Raw genomic sequence first — 23,198 nt, forward strand, 5'->3', positions numbered from 1 at the left:
CCGCAATGAGCTTAACAAAAGTGTCAATGAAGTTTGGGACGGTCAATGCCTAAAACTCTCTTTTAGAAGGAACTTTAGTGATAGTCTCATGGAACAATGGTTCCAGTTGGAGGAAATTGCGAAAAGCATTACCTTTACTGCCGAGCCGGATGCCCTGATTTGGCAGCTGGACAATAAGGGCAAGTATTCCTCCAGCTCCCTCTATCATGTTATCAACTTTAGAGGAGTTCAACCCGTGTTTATCCCTGCTGTCTGGAAATTGAGAGTTCTCCCTAAAATTCATGTATTTCTCTGGCTTCTCTCCAAAAACAAATTGATGACTAGGGATAACCTTAGGAAGAGACACATTATCAAACCCCTTGATTGTGTTTACTGCTTGGAACAAGAGTCTTGTTCTCACCTATTTTTTGAATGTATAGTTGCTAAACATCTCTGGGCCCACATTGAGGAATATTTCTCTAGTCAGATTGGCTCATCCTTCGAATCTGTCGCCAGATTCTGGATTGCTACAAAAAAGTGCTCAGTTTTAAACACTGTTAGCTCAGCTGTCCTTTGGTGCCTCTGTAAATATAGAAATGCTATGATTTCCAGTAACACCTCCTGGATTTCCATTTCGCAGGTCTTGAGGTTGATCAGGAACATGGTGAGGAACTAGGCGATTCTCTCCTCCGGATCGGACAAGGACAAGTTGATGAGCTTCGTGGAAACCCTAACAAGATCCCTCCAGAAACCATTGGCGATCACTTATGGCTAAACAAGGTTCGGCCTGCTCTGGGGCTGGACCCGTGGGCTCGTCTCAAGATCTCTGATGAAGATGATGGGCACCTGGCGCCGAAAAAGAGGGACATCCACCATGCTACGCCTTCCAGCCCGGTGTCTCCGCTTGCTTACTGGTCGCCGCAGGCTAACACGGCCCCTTGGCTGAAGACCATGAAGGCTTCGCTGGACCCTCCTTGTGTCATTTGAGTGCTCTATCCGCTCTACCTTTGGCACCGCTCGGGTGATTTGTGTTCTTCAGAGAACTTGTTCATCCCCCCTAGTTTGTAGGTTTTCTACCTTTGCTTTCGAACTGCTCTTTGAGCTGCTGTATCAGAATAGGTTGTGGTTTCGTTCTCAGCAATGGAACCGGGGAGATGCTCCCTGTTTTTCTAAAAATATATATATTTTATATGTTATCATATATTATTTTTATTGTCATCATATATTTAACAGATACTTACATATGTAAGAAAACAATATCCCACATCTTATTAACTTATAAAAATAGTTTCTTAACAAATAAAATCCTGGATTGTTTTGGCACGAAAATCCTAGTGATTGTATACAAAAGCTTGGTAAGATTTAAGGACGAATGTAATAATATCACTTATTATTTAAATATATTTATAACAAAATGCTCAGCCCCTTTTTATTTTTTGATAACATTGCTGGCCCAACCCAACATTATAATTAGAATCAGCCCAGCAAAATCGTGTATTTCAAGAAAGTGCAAATGGCCCGTAATTTTTTAGGAAATAAAATAAACGGGCCTCATGGACGCTACATTATTTGTTCACCCAGCCCAGCTAATGGCTGTAATTCAAAAAAAAGATCAAATTGACTGTAAATTCTACCGCGCAAAAAAGATTGTAAATTCTGAAAAAATGGGTTGAATACGTGCCACATTTTTGGAGGGTGAAATGTGGGCCAATAGGTCGAAGCCAATGCAAGTCGTTGTCAATTTAGTCAACAAATGATTCTGACATGTTAGCCGTTGGATTTACATCCAACGACCGGCATCCATCTTAAATCTCTCGTCTTCTTCCTCCAGCGCCGCCGGGACCACCTCCCGCCTCCTGCTGCTAGCAGCTCTGCTTAGCACGCTTCGCTATGAAGCGCTACTCCACCGTTGGCCAGGCCATCCCTCCACCCCTCCACACCTCCTGTTCTTCTCCACCGACTGCCGAACCACACCGCACTAGAACCGGTTAACCCTCATACACCTCTTTGTCTGTGACTCTACTCCCGCGTCTTCCCATCTCAGGCTCATTGCTATCCGGGACCTCACCGTCGTCCACCACCTTGGATGCGCTCGGCGCGGCGTGGTCAACATGGTCAATGAACGACACCATCGGAAGTAGACTGTGCGTGGAGAGGCTGACAGCTGGGTCCACGGCCGCACACAAGGAAATGCCTCCTTATTACGCGCAAAATAATGATTCCTCCACCTGACATCTGGGACCCACCGGAAGGGCCTCTGTATTTCACGAAATAAAGTGCCCCCCGCTGACATGTCGGACCCACCAGCTATCTTCGCACGCAAGGAAGTGCCTCCTTATTATGCACAAAAAATGAATATCCCCCCTGCCAGCTGGAACCCAGCATAGTGGGAGGCTGACTTGTGGGCCTACCAAGTTGACAGGGACGGAGGGCTTTGTCAACTTAGTCAATATGAACGATTCTAGCTCCTGTTACCGTATGATGTTCATCCAATGGCCGTAGTGCTTCTTCAACATCTGGTCGTCTTGCTCCAGCCGCCCAAACCAGCGCCGGTCATGCCACGTGCTCCTGCCTCCCGTGGCTGGCTGTGATGCCGCGGAGGCCTCACCACCCCCTACTACTCCCACCGCTGGCCAGGCTGTCCCTCTACTCACCCACACCCCCTATTATTCTGCGGCGACAAAAGCCTCACACCGCAGCCGAACCAGTGAACCCTCGTACTCCTCTTTGCGTGGGCATCCACTGCTGCGTCTTCCCCGGCTCCGAGTCGTCCCCTTCCTAGTCCTCGCCGTCGTCCACCGCCCTGGTGCTCTCGACGCGGCGTGGTCAACAACCGACTTCCATCGGAAGAGTACTGTACGTGGAGAGGCTGACAGCTGGGTGCACGGCAGCCGCAAGGAAATGCCTCCTTATTACGCGGAAAATAAGTATTCCTCCACCTGACAGCGGGGACCCACCAGACAGGCCACCAGTATTTTGTGAAAAAAATCATTTCCCCCTAACTGTTGGGACCCACCAGACGGGCCACTGTATTTCGCGAAAAAATGTTCCCCCCGCTGTCAGCTTGGACCCACCAGAAGTGCCTCCTTATTACGCACAAAAAGATGAATACTCCCCCGGCTAGCTGGGACCCACCTTCCTGGGAGGCTGACTTGTGGGCCTACTAAGTTGACGGGGACGAAGGGCTTTGTCAACTTAGTCAATATGAACGATTCTAGCTCCAGTGACCGTACGATGTCCATCCAACAGCCGTAGTGCTTCTTCAACCTCTGGTCTTCTTGCTCCAGCCGCCCAAAGTAGCGCCGGTCGTGTCGTATGCTCCTGCCTCCCGTGGCCGGTTGTGCTACCGTAGAGGCCTCACCGCCCCCTACTATTCCCACCACTGGCCAGGCCCTGCGGCGACGGCAGCCTCACACCGCAGCCGAACCAGTGAACCTCGTAGTCCTCTCTGCGCGGGCTTCCGCTGCCGCGTCGTCCCCTTCCTAGGCCTCGCCATCGTCCACCACCATGGTGCTCTTCGCGCGGCGTGGTCAACGTGGTCAAGGAATGACTTCCATCGGAAGAGTACTGTACGTGGAGAGGCTGACAGCTGGGTCCACGACCACAGCCCAGTTTTTTTGTGATTTGCCAAGTCGCTTTGTCAGGCCTGTTGGGCTGCAAATCTTTCAAGACGAGGAGAGCTTTCATTCGGCTCGCCGAGAAAATGGCCCATCAGTAATGAGAAATGGGTTGTACATTTTTAAAACACATCAAACCAGCAATTAGTTTCAAATATCTTTTTTTCATTTCAAGATTTTAAATTACATTAATTTTTATGCGTGGAGAATTTGTTGGATTTTATATTGATATACATTTATTTTTAAAATCAGTTTGAATGTGAGTCGAAATTTTGGGATTAAAAACAGTTCAGACCGCACCGAAATATGCAAAATTTCGTATAATTTTTTAACCGTTGCCACAATATGGGCTGTAATGCTAACAAAAAGAATATGGCTCCAAAAAAACCTTAAGAATTAGCAAATGGGCTGTAAATTATTAGAAATAATGGCAGATGGGCTGTATGCTGTTTTCCACAGATTTGCGGCTTTCCTAAAAAAAGGTTGACGTACAAGCACTGACTGTTGGATGTCCATCCAACGGCTGTCGTGCTTCTTCAATCTCTGCTCTTCCTGCTCCAGCCGCTCAAACAAGCGCCGGCGGGACTGCCTGCTCCCTCCTCGCGGCCGGCTGTGCTGCCACGCAGGCCTCACCGCCCGACCGTACTCCCATCGCTGGCCTAGCCATCCCTCTACTCACTCACACCTGTTGTTATTCTCCGGCGACGACAGACGAACCACTAAACCCTCATACAGTCGTACTCCCCTCCGCGTGGGAAACAACTGCCGAGTCTTCCCTGCCTCCGTGTCGTCCCCTTCCTAGGCCTCGCCCTCGTCCACCGCCCTGGTGCTCTCGGCACGGCGTGGTCAACGTGGTGAAGGAACGACTTCCATCGGACATGGACTGTACGTGGAGAGGCTGACAACTTGGTCCACGGCCGCAGCAAGGAAGTGCCTCCTTATTACGCGGAAAATAATGATTCCTCCACCTGACAGTTGGGACCCACCGGACGGGCCACTGTATTTCACGAAAAAACGTTTCCCCCTGACTGCTGGGACCCACCAGCTACATCTTCGCACGCAAGGAAGTGCGTCCGGGCAAAAAAAAACGATTCGCCCCCTGACTGCTGGGACCGACCAGCTACATCTTCGCAGGCAAGGAAGTGCCTGACAGTCGGGACCCACCTGGTCGAAGCGTACGTAGCGTTGTCATTCTAGTCGCGAACGTGTACGTACATACTGGTCGATGTAGAGGCGCGCACGTGTCGTAGTAGAGGCGTGCACATGTCGTAGTAGAGGCGCGCACGTAACATTTACATGTACGTACAGCGGCCAGGGTGCAAGAAAGAAAATACGGCCACGTATGTGTACATATGGGCCGGGTCTCGAACGCCTACTCGTGCATACGTACGGCCAGGGCTCGTGTACATGGCTGGGTCGAAACGGAGAAACAGCGTTGTCGTCGTGTTCATGGGGAGGCAACAGAATGCGGCGTGTTCATGGGAAGGCAACGGAATGCGTCGTGTTCATGGGGAGGCAACAGAATGCATCGTGTTCATCGGGAGGGCTTGGACGGAACAGGCGATGGAAACGAGGCCTGGTGTACCGCAGAACGGAGGAAACAGTCTTGTGTTCGACCGGCCACGTTCGAAACGGGATCCTGTTCATCGGGAGGGGTTTGGCGAACCGCAAAACGGAGGAAACGGACCTCCTATGGTCGAAACGGGGGTCTTGTTGATCAGGAAGGGTGTGGCGTACCGCAAAACGGACGAAACGGACTTGTGTTGGAGCGCTACGGTCGAAACGGGGGTCCTGTTCATCAGGAGGGGTGTGGCGTACCGCAAAACGGGACTCCAGGGTATACTGTTCATCTCCACCATCGACCTCCTCTAGCCTCCATGGGCTCCTGTTCATCCAGCCCCCACCGCGCGTTACTCCACCAGCTACTGTTCAACCACCCCTCCACCGTCTACTGTTCATCCAGCCCTCCACACCACGGGGTCCTGTTCAACCACCCCTCCACGGGCACCCTCCACCGTCTACTGTTCATCCAGCCCTCCACACCACGGGGTCCTGTTCAACCACCCCTCCACCATCTAATGTTCATCCAGCCCTCCACACCACGGGGTCCTGTTCATCCACCCCTCCACGGGCACCCCTCCACCGTCTACTGTTCATCCAGCCCTCCACCACACCATGGGGTCCTGTTCATCCAGAGGCAACGCCACCGCTCACTATTCATCCACCCCCCCCCCGCAACACTCACTGTTCATCCCATCGAGCGGCTTCAGTTAGCAGCAGTAGCGAAGGAATCGCTCGATCGGGTTCAGTTAATAGCCATCGATCGATCGCTCGGGGTCAGTAACGTGTAGCCTGCAGTGCAATCGCTTGGGTTCAGTTAGAGCCCAACGCCTCGCTCGGGTTCAGTTAGAGCCAACGCCTCGCACACACGCGCGTACGTGTACGAGAGGAGCGCGCATCGCTTGGCCCCCGACCTCCCACCGTAACCGGGAACTCACCGAAATTTTCCTCCCCCTCGCTTCTACCATGTTTTTTTCCGTCATGGACGGCCCAAAGAATGTCATGCAGCTGCGTCTCCGGCCCGCCCAGGACGAAAATCCCATTTTCTGACATGATTTTTTGTCATAGAAGTAGGAGCCCACCACATCTATGATGATACCGGGTTTTGTCACAATTATCGTCATAGAAGTGTCATATGTATGACAGAAAAAAATTCGTTCGGCCCAAAATGTCACGGATGTGTCTTTTTTTGTAGTGCTAGCATGAGTGGGAAAGGCAAGCTCAACATGTTGGACGATCCATGACCACATACTTTATCTCAGATATAAGAAAACATAACCCATTACGTTGTCTTCCTTGTCCAACATCAACTCTTTAGCATGTCATATTTTAATGAGTGCTCCCAATCATAAAATATGTCTATGATAGTATATTTATATGTGAAACCTCTCTTTCTTTATTACTTCCTATTAATTGCAACAATGACCAAAGATATGTTTGCCAACTCCCAACAACTTTTAATCATCATACTCTTTCTATGTGAAGTCATTACTCTCAATAAGATCAATATGATCTCTTTATTTCTTTTTATTCTTTTCTCTCTTTCCTTTTATTCACTCAAGATCATGGAAAAATAATCAATCCCTTGACTCAACACTAAGCTTTATTATATAGCTCATTACATAGAGATATCATAAAGCAAAACTCAAAACTAGATCATGCCATAAACTTTATTCTACTAGATCAAGATACTACTAATAGGATCGAACTAAGAAAAAATAGTAAAGATAGGAGTGTGATGGTGATACAATACCGGGGCGCCTCCCCCAAGCTTGGCAGTTGCCAAGGGGAGTGCCCATACCCATGTGATTATGTCTCCTTTGCTGGTGAAGAAGGTGGAGGTGATGGTTTAGTTGATGGCGTAGGCTTCTTCCTTAATTTGCGCTTGAGGACAGAATTTTGATCCCTCAAATCATCAATCTCCTGCTCCAGGGTTAATTTTTTTGCATAGCTCCTGCTTGTTTTCCTACAAGAGATGAGAAGGGATAAACTCAATCTTTAGTTTCTTTGCCCTATCAGGGAGGCCTGACTTTTTGAACTCCACATGCATGTCCCCAGGTTGAGGTAATGGGACTTTATCTTCATCTGAGCTCGTCTCCTCCTTTCCCTTGGGTTCATAGTCCTCTTCTTCCTCAGTAGTCCAACCACAATGCTCCACATCTTCATAGACCTTAGGATTTGCAAGGTTAATCATCCACATAGCTTTCTCCTTCCGAATCCTAGGACGACATGTTGCTATAATCTGTAGCAGGACAACTCAAAACAAGAATACAGGATATTTGCGTGATACAGGGGTCAAAACCTTCAGGAGATTATATAATGAATTTTTACCGACTAAAATACGTATCATGCAAGAAAACAGAGTCCAGAGAGCACACAAGGTGCCCACGAGGTAGGGGCGCGCGCAGATACGTCTCCAATGCATCTATAATTTTTGATTGCTCCATGCTATATTATCTACTGTTTTGGACTATATTGGGCTTTATTTTCCACCTATATATTATTTTCTGGACTAACCTATTAACCGGAGGCCCAGCCCAGAATTGCTGTTTTTTTTGCCTATTTCAGTGTTTCAAAGAAACGGAATATCAAACGGAGTACAAATGGAATAAAACCTTCGGGAACGTGATTTTCTCACCGAACGTGATCCAGGAGACTTGGACCCTGCTCCAAGGAACAAAAGAGGCGGTCACGAGGGTGGGGGTGCCCCTCCTAGGGCGCGCCCCTGCCTCGTGGGCCCCTCGGAGCTCCACCGACGTACTCCTTCCTCCTATATATACCTACGTACCCCCAAATGAACAGAGATGGAGCCAAAAACCTAATTCCACCACCGCAACTTTCAGTATCCACGAGATCCCATCTTGGGGCCTGTTCCGGAGCTCCGCCGGAAGAGGGCCGTCATCACGGAGGGCTTCTACATCATCATAGCCTCTCCGATGAAGTGTGAGTAGTTTACCTCAGACCTTCGGGTCCATAGTTAGTAGCTAGATGGCTTCTTCTCTCTCTTTGAATCTCAATACAAAGTTCTCCCCCTCTCTTGTGGAGATCTATTCGATGTAATCTTCTTTTTGCGGCGTGTTTGTTGAGACCGATGAATTGTAGGTTTATGATCAAGTCTATCTATGAATAATATTTGAATCTTCTCTGAATTCTTTTATGTATGATTGGTTATCTTTGCAAGTCTCTTCGAATTATCCGTTTGGTTTGGCCAACTAGATTGGTAGTTCTTGCCATGGGAGAAGTGCTTAGCTTTGGGTTCGATCTTGCGGTGTCCTTTCCCAGTGACAGAAGGGGCAGCAAGGCACGTATTGCATCGTTGCCATCAAGGATAACAAGATTGGGTTTATTTCATATTGCATGAATTTATCCCTCTACATCATGTCATCTTGCTTATAGCGTTACTCTGTTTTTAACTTAATACTCTAGATGCATGCTGGATAGCGGTCGATGAGTGGAGTAATAGTAGTAGATGCAGAATCGTTTCGGTCTACTTGTCACGGACGTGATGCCTATATACATGATCATGCCTAGATATTCTCATAACTATGCTCAATTCTGTCAATTGCTCAACAGTAATTTGTTCACCCACCGTAGAATACTTATGCTCTTGAGAGAAGCCACTAGTGAAACCTATGGCCCCCGGGTCTATTCTCATCATATTAACCTCCATCACTTTAATCTTGCTTTGCTTTTTTACTTTGCCTTTTACTTTTACTTTGCATCTTTATACCAAAAATATTATATCTATCAGATCTCACTCTCGTAAGTGACCGTGAAGGGATTGACAACCCCTAATCGCGTTGGTTGCGAGTAGCTATCGTTTTGTGCAGGTATGAGGGACTTGAGCGTGGCCTCCTACTGGATTGATACCTTGGTTCTCAAAAACTGAGGGAAATACTTACGCTACTCTGCTGCATCATCCCTTCCTCCTCGGGGAAAACCAACACAAGCTCAAGACGTAGCAAGAAGGATTTCTGGTGTCGTTGCCAGGGAGTCTATGCAAAAAGTCAACATACCAAGTACCCATCACAATCCCTATCTCTCGCATTACATTATTTGCCATTTGCCTCTCGTTTTCCTCTCCCCCACTTCACCCTTGCCGTTTTATTCGCCCTCTCTCTATCCTCCTTCTCTTTCTCCACTTGCCTTTTTGTTTGCCCGTGTGTTGCTTGCTTGTTTGTCGTGATGGCTCAACCAAGATTTGGTGATCTTCACCTTAAAAGGTTAGAGGAGATCGAAAACAACGTTAGGAAGTTTATGGTTTTGCAATTTGAGCATGATAATTTCTTTAGAAATGAGCTTAAGGAACAAAAAAGTTTTATGAGTTATATGAATAAAGATCTTGATGATATGTCTAAAGAATTTGATGGTATAAGATCCCAAATTGCTCGTCTAGAAAAGATGACTGCTGAAATTTCGGATATGCAAGCCACCTTAGTCAATAAGATGGCCGCTAAACCGAATTCCTATGAAAATCAAGATGAAGATCTAAAATTTATTGATGTGTATCCTATTAAATCTTTGTTTTGCAATATGAATCTTGATGAAACTGAATATGATCTTCCTTTACCTAGAAGGCGTTCTAAAAATTCGGAGTATTTAGATCTTTATGATGAAATTGATGAAAGTGGTATTGAAAGAAATAAAAATCTAGATGTTGCTAAACCCACTATATTGGATTTCAAGGAATTTAATTATGAAAGTTGCTCTTTAATTGATTGTATTTCCTTGTTGCAATCCGTGCTAAATTCTCCACATGCTTATAGTCAAAATAAAGCCTTCACCGAACATATTGTTGATGCCTTGATGAAATCTTATGAAGAAAAACTTGAGTTGAAAGTTTCTATCCCTAGAAAACTCTATGATGAGTGGGAACCAACTATTAAAATTAAAATTAAATATCATGAGTTTTATGCTTTGTGTGATTTGGGTGCTAGTGTCTCCACTATCCCCAAAACTTTGTGTGATTTACTAGATTTCCGCGATTTTGATGATTGCTCTCTAAACTTGCATCTTGCGGATTCTACTATTAAGAAACCTATGGGAAGAATTAATAATGTTCTTATTGTTGCAAATAGGAATTATGTGCTCATAGATTTCATTGTTCTTGATATAGATTGCAATCCTTCTTGCCCTATTATTCTTGGTAGACCTTTCTTAGAACGGTTGGTGCGATTATTGATGTGAAGGAAGGGAATATTAGATTTCAATTTCCATTAAAAAGGGCATGGAACACTTTCCAAGAAATAAAATAAAATTGCCATATGAAACTATCATGAGAGCCACTTATGGATTGCCTACCAAAGATGGCAATACCTAGTTCTATTCTTGCTTGTTATGCCTAGCTAGGGGCGTTAAACATAGCGCTTGTTGGGAGGCAACCCAATTTTATTTTTATTCCTTGCATTTTTCTCCTATTTAGTAATAAATAAATTATTTATCCTCTGTTTTTCTTGTGTTTTTTGTGTTTAATTAGTGTTTGTGCCAAGTAGAACCGTTGGGAAGACTTGGGGAAAGTCTTGTTGAACTTGCTGTAAAAAACAGAAACTTTAGCGCTCACGAGAACTGCTGTAATTTTTATTTGGAGAGTGCTATTTAGTTAATTATTTTTTAAGATGATTAATAGATAAATTCCTCACGTCCAGCAATTTATTTTAGAATTTTTGGGGTTCCAGATCTTGCTCTAGCTACAAATTACTACACAATGTTCTGTTTTTGACAGATTCTGTTTTTCGTGTGTTGTTTGCTTATTTTGATGAATCTATGGCTAGTAAAATAGTTTATAATCCATAGAGAAGTTGGAATGCAGTAGGTTTAACACCAATATAAATAAAGAATGAGTTCATTACAGTACCTTGAAGTGGTATTTTGTTCTCTTTCGCTAACGGAGCTCGCGAGTTTTTTGCCTTAAGTTTTGTGTGGTGAAGTTTTCAAGTTTTGGGTAAGGATTTGATGGATTATGGAACAAGGAGTGGCAAGATCCTAAGCTTGGGGATGCCCATGGAACCCCCAAGATAATCTAAGGACACCTAAAAGCCAAAGCTTGGGGATGCCCAGGAAGGCATCCCCTCTTTCGTCTACTTCTATCGGTAACTTTACTTGGAGCTATATTTTTATTCACCAACATGATGTGTGTTTTGCTTGGAGCGTCTTGTATTATTTGTGTCTTTGTTTGTTAGTGTGCCACAATCATCCTTGCTGTACACACCTTTTGAGAGAGCCATACATGAATTAAAATTTGATAGTTTTGCTCTATGTGCTTCACTTATATCTTTTGAGCTAAGTAGTTTTGCTCTATGTGCTTCACTTATATCTTTTGAGCTAAGTAGTTTTGCTCTATGTTCTTCACTTATATCTTTTGAGCTAAGTAGTTTTGCTCTATGTGCTTCACTTATATCTTTTGAGCTAAGTAGTTTTGCTCTATGTGCTTCACTTATATCTTTTGAGCTATGTAATTTTGCTCTATATGCTTCACTTAGATCTTTTAGAGAATGGTGGTGGATTTGTTTTAAAGAAACTATTGATCTCTCATGCTTCACTTAAATTATTTTTAGAGTCTCTTAATAGCATGGTAATTTGCTTAATAATAATATGCTTGGTATTCAAGATTTGTGAAACTTTCTTTTGAGTGTGTTGAATACTAAGAAAAGATTGAAGCATGATAATTGTTTTGAGATATGGAGGTGATAATATAAAAGTCATGCTAGTTGAGTAGTTGTGAATTTAAAGAATACTTGTGTTGAAGCTTGTGATTCCCGTAGCATGCACGTATGGTGAACCGTTATGTGATGAAGTTGGAGCATGATTTATTTATTGATTGTCTTCCTTATGAGTGGCGGTCGGGGACGAGCGATGGTCTTTTCCTACCAATCTATCCCCCTAGGAGCATGCGCGTAATGCTTTGCTTTGATAACTTCTAGATTTTTGCAATAAGTATATGAGTTCTTTATGACTAATGTTGAGTCCATGGATTATACGCACTCTCAGCCTTCCACCTTTGCTAGCCTCTCTAATACCGCACACCTTTCGCCGGTATCATACACCCACCATATACCTTCCTCAAAACAGCCACCATACCTACCTATTATGGCATTTCCATAGCCATTCCGAGATATATTGCCATGCAACTTTCCACCGTTCCGTTTATTATGACACACTCCATCATTGTCATATTGCTAGCATGATCATGTAGTTGACATCGTATTTGTGGCAAAGCCACCGTTCATAATTCTTTCATACATGTCACTCTTGATTCATTGCATATCCCGGTACACCGCCGGAGGCATTCATATAGAGTCATATCTTGTTCTAAGTATCGAGTTGTAATTGTTGAGTCGTAAGAAAAATAAAAGTGTGATGATCATCATTATTAGAGCATTGTCCCAGTGAGGAAAGAATGATGGAGACTATGATTCCCCCACTAGTCGGGACGAGACTCCAGACGAAAAAAAGAGGCCATAAAAAAAGAGAAAAGGCCCAAATAAAAAAATGAGAGAAAAAGAGAGAAGGGACAATGTTGCTATCCTTTTACCACACTTGTGCTTCAAAGTGGCACCATGATCTTCATAGTAGAGAGTCTCTCATGTTATCACTTTTATATACTAGTGGGAATCTTTCATTATAGAACTTGGCTTGTATATTCCAACGATGGGCTTCCTCAAATTTCCCTAGGTCTTCATGAGCAAGCAAGTTGGATGCACACCCACTTAGTTTCGTTTTTTGAGCTTTCATATACTTATAGCTCTAGTGCATCCGTTGCATGGCAATCCCTACTCACTCGCATTGATATCTATTGATGGGCATCTCCATAGCCCGTTGATACGCCTAGTTGATGTGAGACTATCTTCTCCCTTTTTGTCTTCTCCACAACCACCATTCTATTCCACCTATAGTGCTATATCCATGGCTCACGCTCATGTATTGCATGAAGATTGAAAAAGTTTCGAAAAAGTTAGAGTATGAAACAATTGCTTGGCTTTTCATCGGGGTTGTGCATGATTTAAATATTTTGTGTGGTGAAGATAGAGCATAGCCAGACTATATGATTTTGTAGGGATAACTTTCGTTGGCCATGTTATTTTGAGAAGACATAATTGCTTTTTTAGTATGCTTGAAGTATTATTATTTTTATGTCAATATAAACTTTTGTCTTGAATCTTTCTAATCTGAATATTCATATCACAATTAAGAAGATTTGCATTGAAATTATGCCAAGTAGCACTCCGCATCAAAAATTCTCTTTTTATCATTTACCTACTCGAGGACGAGCAGGAATTAAGCTTGAGGATGCCTGATACGTCTCCAACGTATCTATAACTTTTGATTGCTCCATGCTATATTATCTACTGTTTTGGACTATATTGGACTTTATTTTCCACTTTTATATTATTTTTGGGACTAACCTATTAACCGGAGGCCCAGCCCAGAATTGATGTTTTTGCCTATTTCAGTGTTTCGAAGAAACGGAATATCAAACGGAGTCCAAACGAAATAAAACCTTCGGGAACGTGATTTTCTCACCGAACGTGATCCAGGAGACTTGGACCCTGCTCCAAGGAACAAAAGAGGCGGTCACGAGGGTGGGGGGCGCCCCCCCTAGGGCGCGCCCCCCTGGCTCGTGGGCCCCTCGGAGCTCCACCGACATACTCCTTCCTCCTATATATACCTACGTACCCCCAAACGAACAGAGACGGAGCCAAAAACCTAATCCCACCGCCGCAACTTTCTGTATCCACGAGATCCCATCTTGGGGCCTGTTCCGGAGCTCCGCCGGAAGAGGGCCGTCATCACGGAGGGCTTCTACATCATCATAGCCTCTCCGATGAAGTGTGAGTAGTTTACCTCAGACCTTCGGGTCCATAGTTAGTAGCTAGATGGCTTCTTCTCTCTCTTTGAATCTCAATACAAAGTTCTCCCCCTCTCTTGTGGAGATCTATTCGATGTAATCTTCTTTTTGCGGCGTGTTTGTTGAGACTGATGAATTGTGGGTTTATGATAAAGTCTATCTATGAATAATATTTGAATCTTCTCTGAATTTGTTTACGTATGATTGGTTATCTTTGCAAGTCTCTTCGAATTATCCGTCTGGTTTGGCCAACTAGATCGGTAGTTCTTGCCATGGGAGAAGTGCTTAGCTTTGGGTTCGATCTTGCGGTGTCCTTTCCCAGGACAGAAGGGGCAGCAAGGCACGTATTGCATCGTTTCCATCGAGGATAACAAGATGGGGTTTATTTCATATTGCATGAATTTATCTCTCTACATCATGTCATCTTGCTTAAAGCGCTACTCTGTTTTTAACTTAATAATCTAGATGCATGCGGGATAGCGGTCGATGAGTGGAGTAATAGTAGTAGATGCAGAATCGTTTCGGTCTACTTGTCACGGACGTGATGCCTATATACATGATCATGCCTAGATATTCTCATAACTATGCTCAATTCTGTCAATTGCTCAACAGTAATTTGTCCACCCACCGTAGAATACTTATGCTCTTGAGAGAAGCCACTAGTGAAACCTATGGCCCCTGGGTATATTCTCATCATATTAATCTCCATCACTTTAATCTTGCTTTGCTTTTTTACTTTGCCTTTTACTTTTACTTTGCATCTTTATACCAAAAATACCAAAAATAATATATCTATCAGATCTCACTCTCGTAAGTGACCGTGAAGGGATTGACAACCCCTAATCGCGTTGGTTGCGAGTAGCTATCGGTTTGTGCAGGTACGAGGGACTTGAGCGTGGCCTCCTACTGGATTGATACCTTGGTTCTCAAAAACTGAGGGAAATACTTACGCTACTCTGCTGCATCATCCCTTCCTCTTCGGGGAAAACCAACGCAAGCTCAAGACGTAGCACGCGCCCAGTAGGGTAGGTCGCGCCCTCCACCCTCGTGGAGCCCTCGTGTCCTTCCCGGACTGCTTCTTATTTTTCTATTTTTTTAAATATTCCAAAACGGAGAAATATTGCCTTAAAAACTGTTTTGGAGTCGGTTTACTTATCGTACCACATACCTATTCCTTTTCGGAGTCTGAAACATTCCGGAAAGTGTCCTTTATGTATTCCTCTGGGGTTACGGTTTCAATAACATTGGTTTCAACATTTATGATATTACCTGAGATATAATGTTTGATTCTTTGACCGTTCACCACCTTCGGATTTGTGTCTTCGAAGTTGTTGATTTTTATGGCATCGGAACGATAGACCTTCTCGATAACGTAAGGGCCTTCCCATTTAGAGAGAAGTTTTCCTGCAAAAAATCTTAAACGAGAGTTGTATAGCAATACATAATCACCTACATTAAACTCACGCTTTTGTATCCTTTTGTCATGCCATCTTTTAACTTTTTCTTTAAACAACTTGGCATTTTCATAAGTTTGGGTTCTCCATTCATCAAGTGAGCTAATATCAAAGAACCTCTTCTCACCGGTAAGTTTGAAATCATAGTTGAGCTCTTTAATAGCCCAATATGCCTTATGTTCTAGTTCGAGAGGTAAGTGACATGCTTTTCCATAAACCATTTTATACAGAGACATACCCATAGGATTTTTATATGCAGTTCTATAGGCCCATAATGCATCATCAAGTTTCTTGGACCAATTCTTTCTAGACCTATTGACAGTCTTTTGCAAAATTAATTTGAGCTCTCTATTACTCAATTCTACTTGACCACTAGACTCAGGGTGATAAGGAGATGCAATTCTATGATTAACATCATACTTAGCAAGCATTTTACGGAAAGCACCATGAATAAAATGTGAACCACCATCAGTCATTAAATATCTAGGGACTCCAAACCTCAGAAAAATGACTTCCTTAAGCATTTTAATAGAGGTGTTATGATCAGCACTACTAGTTGGAATAGCTTCTACCCACTTAGTAACGTAATCAACAACAACTAAAATATGTGTATATCCATTAGAGGCAGGAAAAGGTCCCATATAATGAAAGCCCCAAACTTCAAATGGTTTAATAACAAGTGAATAGTTCATAGGCATTTCTTGACGTCTACTAATATTACCAATTCTTTGACATTCATCACAAGATAAGACAAATTTACGGGCATCCTTGAAGAGAGTAGGCCAATAAAAACCGGATTGCAATACCTTATGTGCAGTTCTATCTCCAGCATGGTGTCCTCCATAAGCTTCGGAGTGACACTTGCGTAGGATCTGTTCCTGTTCATGCTCAGGTACACAACATCTAATAACACCATCTACTCCTTCTTTATAAAGATGTGGGTCATCCCAAAAGTAATGTCTCAAATCATAGAAAAACTTTTTCTTTTGCTGATATGTGAAACTAGGTGGTATAAATTTAGCCACAATATAATTAGCATAATCAGCATACCATGGAGTACTACGAGAAGCATTTATGACATTTAACTGCTCATTAGGAAAGCTATCATCAATAGGTAGTGGGTCATCAAGAACATTTTCTAACCTAGACAAGTTGTCTGCAACGGGGTTCTCAGCTCCCTTTCTATCAAGAATATGCAAATCAAATTCTTGTAGCAAGAGAATCTATCTAATAAGTCTAGGTTTAGCATCTTTCTTTTCCATAAGATATTTAATAGCAGCATGATCAGTGTGAATAGTTACTTTAGAATCAACAATATAAGGCCTGAACTTATCACAAGCAAATACAACTGCTAAGAATTCTTTTTCAGTAGTAGCATAATTTTTTTGAGCATTGTCTCGAGTTTTACTAGCATATTGAATAACATTTAATTTATTATCAACTCTTTGCCCTAGAACAGCGCCTACAGCATAATCACTAGCATCACACATAATTTCAAAGGGTAAATTCCAATCAGGTGGCTGAACAATGGGTGCAGAGATCAATGCTTTCTCAGTATTTCAAATGCTTCTACACAATCATCATCAAAGACGAATGGTATATCTTTTTGTAATAAATTAGTCAGAGGCCGAGAAATTTTTGAGAAGTCCTTAATGAACCTCCTATAAAATCCGGCGTGACCAAGGAAACTTCTTATACCTTTGATGTCCTTGGGACATGGCATCTTTTCAATAGCATCAACCTTGGCTTTATCAACTTCAATACCTCTTTCAGAAACTTTATGCCCCAAGACAATACCTTCATTAACCATAAAGTGGCACTTTTCCCAATTCAAGACAAGATTAGTTTCTTCACATCTCTGCAAAACTCGATCAAGTTTGCTCAAGCAATCATCAAAAGAGGACCATAGACAGAAAAGTCATCCATGAAAACCTCACAAATCTTTTCACAAAAGTCAGAGAATATAGCCAGCATGCATCTTTGAAAGGTAGCAGGTGCATTACATAAACCAAAAGGCATACGTCTATAGGAAAAGGTACCAAAAGGGCAAGTGAAAGTAGTCTTTGATTGATCATTGGCTGACATAGGTATTTGAGAGAAACCAGAATAACCATCTAGAAAGAAAAAATGTGTATGTTTGGACAATCTTTCTAGCATTTGATTGATAAAAGGTAAGGGGTAATGATCTTTTTTAGTGGCCTTATTTAATTTGCGGAAATCAATTACCATCCTATAACCTGTAATAATTCTTTGAGAAATCAATTCATCTTTATCATTAGGAACTACGATAATACCTCCCTTCTTAGGGACACAATGGACAGGACTTACCCACCGACTATCAGCAACGGGATAAATTATACCTACCTCAAGGAGCTTTAGTATTTCTTTTCTTACCACTTCTTTCATTTTAGGATTCAGACATCGTGGATGATCACGAACTGGTTTGGCATCTTCCTCCAAATTTATTTTATGTTGACATAGAGTGGGGCTAATGCCCTTAAGATCATCAAGAGTATACCCAAGAGCAGCACGGTGCTTCTTCAGAGTTTTCAATAATCTCTCTTCTTCATGCTCTAAAAGGTTAGCACTAATAATAACAGGATATATCTTTTTCTCATCAAGATAAGCATATTTAAGAGTATCAGGCAACGGTTTAAGCTCAAACATGGGATCACCCTTGGGTGGAGGAGGATCCCCTAGGATTTCAACAGGAAAATTGTGTTTCAGAATGGGTTCCTGTTTAAAGAATACTTCATCTATTTCCCTTCTTTCATTCATAAACATATCATTTTCGTGGTCTAGCAAATATTGTTCTAAAGGATCACTAGGAGGTACGACAATAGAAGCAAGACCAATAATTTCATCCTTACTAGGCAATTCTTCTTCACGGTGTTGTCTACTAAATTTAGAGAAATTAAACTCATGAGACATATCACCCAAGCCAATAGTAACAACATTCTTTTCGCAGTCTATCCTAGCATTAACTTTGTTCAAGAAAGGTCTACCAAATATGATGGGACAAAAGCTATCTTGTGGGGAACCAAGAACAAGAAAATCAGCAGGATATTTAGTTTTCCCACACAAGACTTCAACATCTCTAACAATTCCCATTGCTGATATAGTATCTCTATTGGCAAGTTTAATTGTAACATCAATATCTTCTAACTCAGCAGGTGCAATCTCATGCTTAATTTCTTTGTATAAGTCATGAGGTATAACACTAGCACTAGCACCCATATCACATAAGCCATGATAACAATGATCTCCTATTTTAACAGAAATAACAGGCATGCCTACCACAGGTCTATGTTTATCTTTAGCACAAGGTCTAGCAATTCTAGCAGTTTCATCGCAGAAATAAACAACATGCCCATCAATATTATCAGCCAAGAGATCTTTAACAATAGCAATATTAGATTCAACTTTAACTTTCTCAGGAGGTGTATAAGTTCTAATATTGCTTTTATGAACCACAGTTGAAGCTTTAGCATGATCCTTTATTCTAACAGGGAAAGGTGGTTTCTCAACATAAGAAGTAGGAACAATAGGATCATTATAAGTGACAGTCTTTTCTTAGACTTTAATAGGTGCAGCTACTTTTACTTCTATGGGAGGATGATATTTAAACCACTTCTCCTTGGGGAGATCAACATAAGTAGGAAAAGATTCACAGAAGGAAGCTACTATCTCAGAGTCAAGTCCATATTTAGTGCTAAATTTATGGAAAACATTTGTATCCATAAAAGACTTAACATAATCAAACTTAGGTATCATACCTGACTCCTTACCTTCGTCGAGATCCCAATCTTCAGAGTTGCGTTTAATTCTATCCAATAAATTCCATTTGAATTCAATAGTCTTCATAATAAAAAAAGCCAGCACAAGAAGTATCGAGCATGGTGCGATTGTTATCAGAAAGCCAAGCATAAAAACTTTGAATAATTATTTCTCTTGAGAGCTCATGATTGGGGCATGAATATAACATTGATTTAAGCCTCCCCCAAGCTTGAGCGATGCTTTCTCCTTCGCAAGGTCAAAAATTATATATATAATTGCGATCACGATGAACAAGATGCATAGGATAAAATTTCTGATGAAATTCCAATTTCAATCGTTTGTAGTTCCATGACCCCGTATCATCACATAGCCTATACCATGTCGATGCATCTCCCTCCAAAGATAAAGGGAAGACCTTCTTCTTAACAACATCATCGGATATACCTGCAAGCTTAAATAATCCACAAACTTCATCCACATAGATTAGGTGCTCATTAGGATGCTTTGTTCCATCTCCCGCAAAAGGATTAGCTAGCAGTTTTTCTAACATACCCGAAGGAACTTCAAAAATAACATTTTCATTTTCAGTAGGTTCGGTAGGTTGAGGAGCAACTCTTTGCTCTACTGGTCGGGGTGAAGATATCCCGAACAAGCCCCTCAGAGGATTACTTTCCATAGTAACAAGTGACAGTAAATTTCAGCACACTATATAAATTTTTCATTACCAAATTCCACCTACCAAAGGCACTTCACTCCCCGGCAACGGCGCCAGAAAAGAGTCTTGATGACCCACAAGTATAGGGGATCTATCATAGTCCTTTCGATAAGTAAGAGTGTCGAACCCAACAAGGAGCAGAAGGAAATGATAAGCGGTTTCCAGCAAGGTATTCTCCACAAGTACTGAAATAAGTGCTAACATATAGTTTTGTGATAGGATAATTTGTAACGAGCAACAAGTAAAAAAAGTAAATAAAGTGCAGCAAGGTGGCCCAATCCTTTTGTAGCAAAGGACAAGCCTGGACAAACTCTTATATAGAGAAAAGCGCTACTGAGGACACATGGGAATATCGTCAAGCTAGTTTTCATCACGTTCATATGATTCGCGTTCGGTACTTTGATAATTTGATATGTGGGTGGACCGGTGCTTGGGTGCTTGTCGGTGTCAAAACCGGCGGATCTCGGGTAGGGGGTCCCAAACTACGCGTCTAGGCGGATGGTAACATGAGGCGGGGGACACGATGTTTTTACCCAGGTTCGGGCCCTCTCGATGGAGGTAAAACCCTACTCCTGCTTTATTGATCTTGATGATATGAGTATTACAAGAGTTGATCTACCACGAGATCGAAGAGGCTAAACCCTAGAAGCTAGCCTATGGTATGATTGTTGTTCTTGGTCCTACGGACTAAACCCTCCAGTTTATATAGACACCGGAGGGGGCTAGGGTTACACAGAATCAGTTACAAGGAAGGACATCTACATATCCGTATTGCCAAGCTTGCCTTCCACGCCAAGGAGAGTCCCATCCGAACACGGGACGAAGTCTTCAATCTTGTATCTTCATAGTCCAACAGTCCGGCCAAAGGATATAATCCGGCTGTCCGGATAACCCCTAATCCAGGACTCCCTCAGTAGCCCCTGAACCAGGCTTCAATGACGATGAGTCCGGCGCGCATATTGTCTTCGACATTGCAAGGCGGGTTCTTCTTCAAACTCTGAGTACCTGTTAAATAGTGTCTGGCTTTTCGTAAATGTTGCGCTTCTTGGCTTCTGCGTCCAATAATGGTCATCTTCCACGTGCCAAGCGAATGTGAGGAGCCAGGGTGTTTTTATATTTACCACCCCATCTATGTGAATGAACTGTCTATTAAAGAGACAAGGATTCTCAGATCCAAACCACACCATCCTCCCTCAGCGAGCATTCACCGGAGCGCGCCCGAAAGAATCCATCCCAACATGGCCGGCCTGCGCAGCTCCTCCTCTCGCTCCCACAGCCCCAAGCCCGGAGATTGGGAGAAGTGTTCCGTCCCGCACAGCCAATTAGTGAAGCTACAGACCCAGGGATTCCTCCCTCCAGCGTATATGGTCGCGGTTCGAGCCGGGCTCGCCACCTATAATGGCAGGGAGCAAGCGGAGAGCTTTCCCAACCCCTCTAAGGGAGAGCGGGTATGCCTTGTCCCTTATTTGTTAAGGGGACTCGGATTTACAATCCATCCATTTCTCCAATGGCTCCTGGAGTTCTATGGCCTCCAGTTGCACAACCTCACCCCTACCTCCATACTGCACATCGCTGGTTACGTAGCCCTTTGCGAGCTGTTTCTGGGCTGCGAAGCTCATTTCGCGTTGTGGAAGAAATTGTTCTGCCTTGTGCCCCGTACACAGAGGGGATCAATATATCAAGTGGACGGAGCCGAAGTATGGCGCATCGCCGGGACCGGATACCTATCCGGTACCCCGAAGAAGGCGTCCGAGGACTGGTCTTCGGAGTGGTTTTATATGGAGGATGTTCCCCTCCCGGATCCTATCCGGATTGGTCTTCCTGAGTTCGACAACGCCCCTTTAAAGAAACGCCTAAGCTGGCGCCCATGGAGCTCACAGGAGGAAGATGATAGAGACGTATTTTATCTGATGGGCTGGATAAAGTTGCTGGCCAAATCAGGACTGACCATAACCGAGGTGATGGCAATATGCATTATGCGGGGGGTGCAGCCACTTCAATATCGAGGCTACCCCATGTGGCACTTCAACGGGGAAGATGATGCCACTCGCTGCGGGCGCAAGGGACCGGACTCAGTTGCTGCTCTAGCAAAAATTCTATCCGATCTGTATAAGGGGGAAGAAGAGGAGTTCCTCCGCATCAAGCCACGGGATGGATTCTCCATGAACAACCCTCGAAGCTGGGTGAGCTTCCGCTCTTTTTACCTCCATCATTCCCTTGTTTTTGTGATAAATATTTACCTTGCCGTTTCATCGCAGGAACTGCGTAAGGCGGTAAGGGAGATCAATAGCCCACCTCCACAACCAGAGGATCCTGAACGGGCCCTTAACCCCAGCCTCAAAGAGGATCCGGACATATTCGTGGAGCTGATTGATAGGATTTTCTATCAGCTAAGCTGTTATGACGCCATGGTGGCCATTACAGCCGACTACCCTGGGCTACTCCCAGCCTCGCAGGTACATGAGACCAGAGTCCCAACCTTTGAAAAGGATTTCCTTTTATGCACTTCACCTACCGTATACAAACGGTGTTTTATAGGGAAGGCCCTCGGGACGCCATGCCGAGCCCGCGGCGACTCACCAACAAGGGGCTCCGAAGCCGGACAGACTAAAAAGGAAGGTGGTCCGGACGGAGACACCGGCGCAGAGGTATGATGCAACACCTCACTCCGTGGTTGTCATCTTTAAAAGCATAATAACACCCGTGTTTCCTAGAAGGAAGAACGCTCGCCGGACAATATCCGGAGAGGTCGCCGATCACGCCTCTACCACTCGGGCTCCAGGACTGGACACAGAGGCGGAAGCTAACACGAGGCACACGCCGGATGCTCCTTCTACAGAGGATGCGGATAAGATATCCGCTAGAAATTCAGAAGTGGAGAGCGCCATGAATCATAGGCGTCGCCAAGCCGTACTCCGTGACGCTTGTTTCTCCCAAGAGGCGTTTGATGCATTCAACTTAGGAGATGCGTACATCCGTGCTGCTCAAAATGGTCTAGCCAGAGCCACGGACTAGTATGTAAAGGATGTACGGTTAAGAAAATTTGATGAGTATATATATCAGTAGCCCCTGAGACTTGAAACAGTTGGCACAACTGATTTAAGGATCATTTATTGTGCAGGTTCTTACAGAGAAGAATACTCGACTGTCACAGGAGCTGGAGGAATGCAAGACCCAACTTCGGGCCGCCGTTGCCACATTGAAGGAACCTGAAAAGTCTCCGGCTGGTAACACCTGTTTCAAAGAATGAT

The sequence above is a fragment of the Triticum urartu genome, chromosome 1A (genome assembly GCF_056163025.1).
Source record: "Triticum urartu cultivar PI428250 chromosome 1A, HENAU_Tu73, whole genome shotgun sequence".
In the NCBI taxonomy this organism is placed as follows: domain Eukaryota; kingdom Viridiplantae; phylum Streptophyta; class Magnoliopsida; order Poales; family Poaceae; genus Triticum; species Triticum urartu.